At 37.5% G+C, this 9,897-nt stretch overlaps 1 pseudogene; it reads right to left on the bottom strand.

Moving 5' to 3' along the window:
* Positions 1 to 251: 251 nt before the first annotated feature.
* On the bottom strand, positions 252 to 1,043 carry LOC148071388 (uncharacterized; annotated as a pseudogene).
* Between the last annotated feature and the right edge of the window lie 8,854 nt (positions 1,044 to 9,897).

Raw genomic sequence — 9,897 nt, 5'->3', positions numbered from 1 at the left:
CAGATAGAATGAAATATTAAACATAAATACAATACAGGTACAATTACAATTTGGCTATTTACAAAGTGAAGAGTGAATGCTAATGAGTCTTGGAGGTTATGGTCCTGATGGAACACAGTCTCCTGCCTGATGGCAGAGGTGTGAAAATTCTGTGACCAGGGTGAGAAGGGTCGGCTGTAATCCTATCTGCACGTCTCCTGGTCTTGGAAACATACAGGTTTTGAAGGGATGGAGGTTTACAGCCGATCACCTCAGCTGCGTGCCCAATGCGCTTCAGTCTGACTTTGTCTCTGGTGGTGGCGCTGGCACACCACACGGAGATGGATGTGATCAGGATAAACTAAATTATGGATGTGTAAAACTGCACCAGAATCACGGTGGGCAGACAATGTTTCTTAAGCTGCCTCAGAAAGAACATCCCCTGTTGGGGCTTCTTGGTGAGGGGACTGGAGGTTTACCCCCACTCGAGGTCCTGCGTGATGGTGGTGACCAGGAAGGGGGTAGGGGAGTGGGGTTGTGACTTTCCTGAAGTCGACGATCATCTCCAATGGTCTCTGGTCGTTCAGCTCCAGGTTGTTACTGTTACACCAGGACACCAGCCGAACCACCTCCAAACTGTAGGCGGACTCGTCCCCATCTCAGATGAGTCCAATAGCGGTTGTGGTGCTGCAAACTTGATTAGTTAAACAGACTGATGGCTGGCAACACAGCAGTTTGTGTATATGGAGAAGAGCCAGGGGGAAGTACACAGCCCTGAAGGGATCCAGTGTTGAGGGTCCGATTGTCTGAGACAGTTGTCCCCGGGCCTCACATGCTGGCACCAGTCCGTAAGGAAGTCTGGGATCCACCTGCAGAGGGAGTCCGGCACATTTAACTGGAAGAGCTTGTCCTGGAGCAGAGACGGGAGGATGGTGTTGAATGCAGAGCTCACAGTAACTGATCCATGAGTTCAAAGCATCTGTGTACTCATCCTGGTTTCTGTTCTGGAAGCAGCTCTGAATACCTCCCAGTCTGTCATCTCCAATGGGGATAAGATGGACCATCACGTGATCTGAGAAGCTGAATGCTGCGCAGGGGAGGGCGCGTGTGCATTGATTACAGACGCTAAACAAATGATCCGGCGTGTTGTCTTCTCTGGTGGAACATTTTAAAATCTGTTTGTACTTTGGCAGTTCCTTGCTGAGATTCACCAAGCACAATTACAGAAGAGTCCGGGAAAGTTCGCTCCACATGTAGAATCTGGTCCACGAGCACACATTGCGCTTTGTGCACATCCAGCGGGATGTAAACAAAAATAAAGCGCACACCTGCAGTGAGTAAAATGGCATGCTGTCCACAAATAAATAGTAGGAGAGCAGTCTTGAGATATCACAGTCATGTCTGTACACCAACCTACTAAGATCTGAAAATGAGGCTTAAAGTGCATATGACGTATGGAAATGTAAGTAAAATCGATATAAACATCAAAAATATACCTATTGTGCAGTAAATTGAAAGTTTTCGTAATCACTTTGACCAATTAATTAATTTTATACAGCTTCTCAAAGTTGTCATCAAAGAGAGCATGATGCAAACATTCCATCAGCCTTCATGTGATGCTGGTACGTAACGAAGAGTCACTCATTAGAGTTACTCACTCACTCAAAGAGTAGGGCCGTTATTCGTGCCAGGTCCCCATAATAACAGCATGGACAGTGACGATCTTGAGACATTTCAGACTCCTCGTCCAGGACTGTCTCTGTAAGGAGGTAACTCGACTCTGACTCGACAAGACCTATGAAATGTTTGCTACAGTCCCACTCCCAAACGCATTTCAGTTCTAGTGCTCATCAGAAAAAGATCTAAAAACCCACCTCCTGTCTGCGCCTTTTCTCTATCACCTATTGGAATGGCCCCAGGCAACAGAACCTTCTTGTAACGCACCTTGAGCCCAAAGTATTTTCACTACTTTGTTTATGGGTTGAAACAATCCTCTTCAAAATGTGCAAGACACAAAACTGAACTGTCAGTATGGTTCCACATCGTCCCATTTGGTCCCGATCGTGTACAACGAATTTGCTCAATCCACTTTGCTCGCGGATTTTTGTCCGTTGGAAGAAAAGTCTAAAACCATCCGTCTTGTTTGATCAAAATGCTGTGCAACAGTAGCTGAGCATGTCTTTGGAAGTTATTTCCGTAAGAATAAAAGGTCGCTGAGGCTCTCGGATAATGCTGTTTATTTGAACACTCTCTTAGCACAACTTCTCTCCTTCTCCCTGTCTCCATGCCTGGGATCCCCCACACTCATTTGCATAAGTGAACACTTATACAACAAAACAAATCCATGAGAACTGTGTTTACCAAACTTTCTGACTCTGTTGACCCAGGCTAAACAATGTCTCCAGGCATGCAGGCAGAAACAAGCGGGAACATGATAACTCTTCCTTACGTCGATTCCGGTTTCTTTGCGGCGAGTAGATTTTTTAGTTGCGGGGCTGGGTTTTTGAATAATAATACTATTGTTACATATAATAAGCCTGTTGTCTTGGGATGTCATATGCACTTAAATGAAACTTCAAGATACCAAGCTTGTTTTAACAATTGCAATGAGACCATCAGGATTGCTGGTGACCCCACTCACCCGTCCCACAGCCTCTTCAGCCTGCTGCCGTCAAGCAGAAGACTGCGCAGTCTTCAGGCCAGGTTAAAGGACAGCTTCTTCCACCAGGCTGTCAGCAGACTCAACTCCCTCCCTGTCCTACCTTCACTCTCACCTCTGCTTGCACTACCTGTGCTTTAACTTTGTTTTTTGTTGATATTCTGTTTATTAGTTGATTATTTAGCTATTGTTAAATATTTATTTCATTTTGTTGATATTTATTTTCATTTATAATTTATTTTTTAATATCCTTTCACTGTCTACTTCATGTTTTGCATCGTGGGTCTGATGTATGTAGCTGTATGTCTTGATACATGTATATTTGACAAATAGAACTTGAACTTGATTTGAGACGATGAGAGATCTTTCTTTATTGTTTTATCAACTAGATGGCAATTGCAGTCAAAATAATGCTGTTCTTCTGAGGCCTCATCAACCCATTACGTTTTACCTTACCTTACTATTGTTAACAGATAACCACCACCTCGTATTCAGCAACACATTTTATTTTGTAAAGTGGATCAGTGATGCATTCGGTGAGAGATTTGAATTTCAAACTCTTATCTTCATGTCAGTTTAGCTTTCAGAAAAGGTTTCGCTCAGGCTGATGTATTTTTGTGTTGTATTTTTACTCCTTGTTATTCTTTGTGTATTTTAAGTATATTTGATCTCAATGTCATTATTTAGTCTGGACAAAATGACAGGGAAATCATGAGAAAATATTATGTTTTAAATTATTATTCTTAAATTGCTCATCACTCATTTGGACTCTGATGCGTCCGCAACAGACTGATGGACAGATCAAGCAGCTCACCTCTTATCAACCTAGCAATGTGTGAAATTGATTTTTGAAGTTATTTTCTCTTTTTTTATTGCTTATATAAACTCAACATATCTCATTATAAAAATAAATCTCAGATGAGGACACAGTCAATGGCAGATTGTATTTACCGTCAAGTTAGGTTAGATTAGGTAGAACTTTATTGATCCCTCAGGAGGTGTCCTTCGGGAAATTGCTTTTTTCCAATTAGCCACAGCAATACAGCTGTGGCTAATTTGTCCTGGACCTGTCTGTAATCGTTCAGCACGCTCAGTCGGATCTTTTTCGGTTCTTTGCCGTAGACTGAGGTTGAAGATATGATATGTGATTGATGGAAAGATTGTGGGGGTATTTTCTAGTGCTGGGACACATTGGACGACAGATGGTTCGAGATGGTCCACAGTCACCTGCTGGTGTTTTAAAAAATGGCCCAAAAGTAAGGTTGTTTTGGACTGCGATCACCTGCGATACGTGAGATTTATTAGAAACAGGTCAGACGTTTAGCAACCATAACAAAGATCAAGGTGGTTGTTGGCGCAAGATGATTCTTTTAACACTGATTGCTTTTAGATTATTGTTCTAAATATTGTTCTTCTACCTACGATAACATCCTTTTATAATGATAAATTGGCATTCAAAAAATAATAATTAATGAAAATCATAAAAGGGAGGATGCAATGAAATACATTGCTATATTATACATGAAATAAAACTAAACATCCCAACTATATTAGTTATTATTATAAACATAAAGTAGTTGTTTAAACACAAGGTAAATTGAAATTGAAAATAAATGTGAGCTTATCTTCGATAATTCCATTGAGTATTTTTATCTATAAATAAGATAATAAAAATAAATATTTAAGTACAATTAAAATTGTCCACTTTTAAAAAAAATGTATAGTCTCTCCGAAACATTTCTAAATTAGAGTTTGATCCTGAGCTGCTGAGCCACATGTATAGTCAAAGGGAAGTGGATGTGATGTGGCCCCTGTGCTGATCTTTGTTCAGGCCTCAAATACAATTAAAAAAAGAATTGTGCTGCTCTCTAGCGGTTGTATGTAAAGTTGTATGCTTCAACTATGATGCTGGATCATGTGCTGCTGCTTTATGTTAAACTTTTAGTTTTAATATGAAAAAACGGAAAAGGGAAAGCTAAATTCTTATAAGCCAAAAATCAGGCGCTGACGAAGGTAAAATAACAAGTCTGTTTGAATAGTTTAGGTCACATGTGTCAAATTTGTGAGCCCGGGAGCCAAATCCAGCTCCAGGGTTATTTTTTTGTGGCCCGGAAGAGCTGTTATTGCCCTTAATTGACTTGTCTTAGTAGTGACCAATAAAAGATGTAAACGTTGTTCAAAGATCCACTTTAGCTGCTTGTTCTAAAGCTAGGGTTGCCAACTCCCTGAAAAATAAATAACGGACACCTCATCGGCAGGATCAACCGACCTGATTGCCTTCAACCTTTCTGGTCGTGATTTTTTTTAACCTCTTTTTTATTGTGTGTGAAATATTTTACTATTTATTTATTTAAACTATTTAAACCTGAGTTGAAATTGATTTGATTGATTGAATTGATTGAATGAGTATTTTTGATTGAACACATGATAAACAAGTTATTATCCAAAAATTTACTTTAATACAAAATAACAACATTAACTTTAACTCTCAAACAGAAACCTTTCCTGCTTAACTTAAAACTGTATAAATAATAATAAATATAATCCTAAACTAATAATCCTGTAATTTATGAACAGCTCAGTGTCATTTATTTTATACTATTTTTTTCCATATATATTTCCTCTGAGATGTTGCTGCTGTAAGGAGCGCTTTGTCTTTGGCTGCTACAGTTTAAAGCAAGGACAAGACAAGTCATAGCTTAGGCTCACAATTAGCTCAACTTCAATCAGTTCAGCCGAACATTTATTCCGCACATCTGTCCACTTACTCTTCATGAATGAGAAAATCCTCTCCACAAACCCAGTGGAAGTGGGGATGCTTCTTTTTTCTTTTTTTTTTCGGAAGAGTATTATCAGTATTATCTTGATCTTTAAAGTATGTACTTTTTTGAGTATTGTTTTGATTGTCTAAGCGCTTTGTGACCCTGGTCTCGAAAAGCGCTATATATACAAATATTACTTACTTACTTACTTACTTACTACTGCCAGTCGCATGGTAGCATTTCTAACTGTAACATTATAACTGTGTAGCATCAGCTGGCTCATGATGCTTCAGGAACCCATCACTAACAAGTTTTGTTTCTAGATAGAGATAGTACTTCGTTTATCTTGTGTTATGTGTTAAGTAGGAGAAGAACGGTAAAATGCCTTAATTCTGAAATGCCGTTTTGAGAATTAAAACAGTTGCAGCGCAATATTTAACAAAAAATAATGGTAACACACTAGAATGGGAAACACTTAACTTTCTACTCATTCTTTCTAACCTATGCTTTCTTCATTGTGACTATATTCTACCTATAATAGCATGATAATAATGAGTTGATGCTGAACAACAGCTTAATTAATGGTTATAAACAGGAAATAAAGAAGTTCATAAATATTAGCTATGGTGAAAACTAACTTCCCTCTATTCACCCCTTATTAGATGTAGTTACCATGAGAGTAGTACTTCTCTATTAATAATATTTTCTATTTTAAAGGGAAAAAAAAAAAATATATATATATATATATATATATACTAGTATTGATAGCATCCTAATTACTCAAAAAGTTTTTGTAATTGTGAGCATATACGCCATTTAGGAGGGTGTTAATGATTGTACTCCAGGAAAAAAAAGGGTCTAAGTAAACATGTTTGACGTTTTAATTGTCAAATACTTGTAAATTAAGTATGAATATGGTGCCACATTAGAAGAGGGAACAACATATTCACAAATTTTAATTTTTTTGGGGGGGTTATTTACTGCGTTATTAATACTAATAGTAATGTTAATAGTGTATTACTTCTTTCGTGGTAGTAGGATTTAATAAGGGATCAACGGAGAGAATTTTCATTTTATCAAGTACATCTGCAATCATTTCTTTATTTCAGGTTAATAATCAGCAGTTGTGGTGTTCCCCATTCTAAAGTGTTGCCCATAATAATATGTTGGATTGTTATGAATAGGAGCATTACTACAAAGGAATGTGGGACAGTCATGAACAAGCAGCATCAGTTATTTTTAGCAAAGGGGCAAGATTTAAAAAAACTTACATACAACTCAAAACTCAAACATTTCAAATGTTGTTCTGATGCAAGTGTGTTTGGAAATTGAATACAAAAACAAAATGACATGCACATGCTGGGCTTTGGGAACTGTGGTGTCATTATAATAAAATGAATAACACTTATAAGAATAAGAACATGCATTTATCGTACTGATTAATTAAAAATTGCTAGACTTTGTTGGTTACTTCGTTCAGGTAAGGCTCTTGTGCTTTTATTTTGGAATGTTGTTCTAGACTAGAGAAAGTCATTTTCTTTCCCCCTGAAATTCTTTCCCCAGAAAGGTTTCCGAAAAGCTGACTTAAATGGATTTATCAGGTCGTGCAGTTAAATTATTCTCATATTTATAGATTCTACATTTTCAGCCAGGAAAGGGGAAGAAATGTCATTTTGGATTTGATGGATATGGAGATACGTGAGGAGAAGAAGTTCTGATGAAATGATGTGCCCTCAATCTCAGCAACTGCCCTCACCATATTGTCAGAGCCAATAAAAATTCAAATGTTGAAACATGAATATCAAGAGCAGGATAGGGGAGTTGTTTTAAGAAAGATGATCTGCTTTCATTGTTTGGCCACTGCACTTCTTGCTGTTCTGAGATGGAACAGATTTCAGGTGAGTGCTTGTAGTATGTCTCTCCACAGCCTCACTGGGTTAATTTTAGCTCTGAGTCAAATCACCTATTGCAGTAACTAACTACCAGCATTGGTTTTAGTTTCCGTGGTAACCTGGCCGAAATTACAAAGTCATGCTGCCTTCAGAATACAGCTTAGTTGAGCTAATGAGGTAGTCATGAGACATGGAAGGATACAAACAAGGGTAAGACACAGAATAATCAGAGACCAGTATTGGTTGTGTTATAACTTGACCTCATATTTTTTAATCTCAGGTAACTCAGATATGGCATGAGTTATGAGGAGTCTTAGTGGCAGTAATGCAATAAATGTCATAATCAGCTCATTATTATCAATGTTTTTTTAAACGCTGCTAAATAAAGTTAATGTATAGGAAAATATTGAGAGAAAATGAGAATCTTGGCTGAGGTCTGCTCCCTCTTCAAGTCACATCTGAGTGCTTTAAGTCTCAACTGAATCCTTTCGTTCTTCATTACTACTTACAGGCTTGATATAAAACATAACAATTTTTTTTTCTATATTTTTTCAATTGATGAAAAAAAGTAGACCCCTGCTGTACTGTAAAAGGTGTTAACATCAACTTTGTTGTTTGTGTGACATGTAAATGTATGTCAGATACTCTGGAAGAAATGGGTAAAGTATGCTTTTGAATCCTGCAAGGTGCTTATAATACAAATTATTGTTTTTATTATAGTTAAGATAAAAGTAGATAACATGTCTGATCTACAGGTCAGCTGAGACCCTAATGAGCTTTTATTGTGTGAGCTGCTTGTGTCAAACTAATGATTTTTTAGGTCATCCTGTCACTTTTAGAGTACCAGAGCTCCTCAATAGGCTCCTCATCCTTTTTTCCCTCCCCTCTCTCCACATCTATCTTTCGCCATGCATGGCTTGTTGCCGAGGTAACTGGACAAAGATTGACTTAGCATTTCCATTTTGGCCTGTTGAATCAACTCACGTTGACATCCAACTGACAATAGCACAGAGACTCACTTGCTCAGGTATTATTTCACACAAATGTCGTGATTGTCTCCACTCTGGTAATGCTGGGCTTGTGCATGTGGACAAAATGTAAAAATAATAGATGGCACAGTCAAGAGAGCTTTGTGCAAGTAATTAAAATAAAAAAAATGAAAAAAATCATATTAATTAAAATTAAATGAATACCTACCAACTGCATGAGGTTATTTGTCTAAGTGACTGAACACTTTCATCTCCGTCTATTCAAGACAGCACTAGTTTGATGCAACATGGGGGTCAGTTGGACGTTTAATGTGAGCTAAATGAATTCCAACCAACAAAAGGGACATGACATGTTGTGCCAAAGTTCACAAGGATTTAATCTAACTTAAATCAGAAGACCATTGTTCTTCTGCAATTAAATATATATGCCAATATGACCATGACAATGAAGATGGCTGAAGACAGCAAGTTTTCACATATATTGTTAAAGACTCTGGTAAGTGAAACAATTTTATCTAACTTAATTTTGTATCAGCCTGCACCGTTGAATTTCGTTAAATCATTTATACGATTATGATGATCAAAGTCATCATCATGGTCTGCCAATAATCGAAACTTGTGAAAAATGTGGTATATATCCTGTCTATCCTCTGATGATGAACATAAAAAACATGAAGAAATGTTGTAAAATATTTGCTCTATTCAATAAAAACAAAAACATAGAACTGGAAGCTTGCCCAATTCAAGATGGATAGCCTGATGAGTTGGAGGAGAAAGACAGAATGAAAGTTCAAGAGTGAGAATGAAAGTGAGAAGACAAAAGAGAGGATAATGAGACAGTGAACCAAGAATTTACTCAAGATATAGAGAGGGATATTCAGAAGAGCAGGCGGTTGGCCTCATGAGGAGCACGTGCTGCACCATTAGGTATCAGATGTAGACAGTGTTTTCTATTCTCGAGTGTTGTTTTGTTGTTGTTTTTTACACCATTGTAAAATGCAAGAAATCATCCTACTTTTGTTGAAAGTGTTATTTCTGCCATGTTGAATATGCATTTCATTTGCATCACTGTTACATGAATGTTATGTAATGTTATAAAATGAATATATGTGGCCTGATCTTTAAATACACTGTGAAAAGAAACACATGTTGCTTTAACCTGTCCAAAATGTTGACTGTGCAGATTTCCACAGAAAACAGCAAGTCCAGAAATGTTGGACCAGGTAAACCAGATTATCGTAGTATATAGTGAGCCGGGAAAAGGTTGCACTCCATCTATAGTTTTGCCTGCAGACATTTTTCACGTTGTCATAATACGGGCCTACTGAATATTGTTGTGTGTCACATGATTCAGCAAGTGTTGATCAAGTATCAAAACTTTGTGTTATCTCTGGGTCAAGGGGACCTAATGGTCTGAAAACAAGTTTTTGGCATTTCTTGTGTTGTCTCTTGGTCAAGGTGAAGGTTGTTTTTTTTAGAAACAATGTTTTTAATCCCCTTTTTTTATTCTGAAGTAAAGTCTTATTTTACTTTGCTTTTATACAACAATCACAAACTTTTTCTTGATTTTGTTGATATGTCCATGTAAAGCGAAAATAATTAAAAACATAACATTC

Source organism: Callionymus lyra, chromosome 9, assembly GCF_982586985.1.
Source record: "Callionymus lyra chromosome 9, fCalLyr1.hap1.1, whole genome shotgun sequence".
Classification (NCBI taxonomy): Eukaryota; Metazoa; Chordata; class Actinopteri; order Syngnathiformes; family Callionymidae; genus Callionymus; species Callionymus lyra.
The sequence above is the reverse complement of the archived record's forward strand: the minus strand, read 5'-3'. Positions and strand labels throughout refer to the sequence as shown.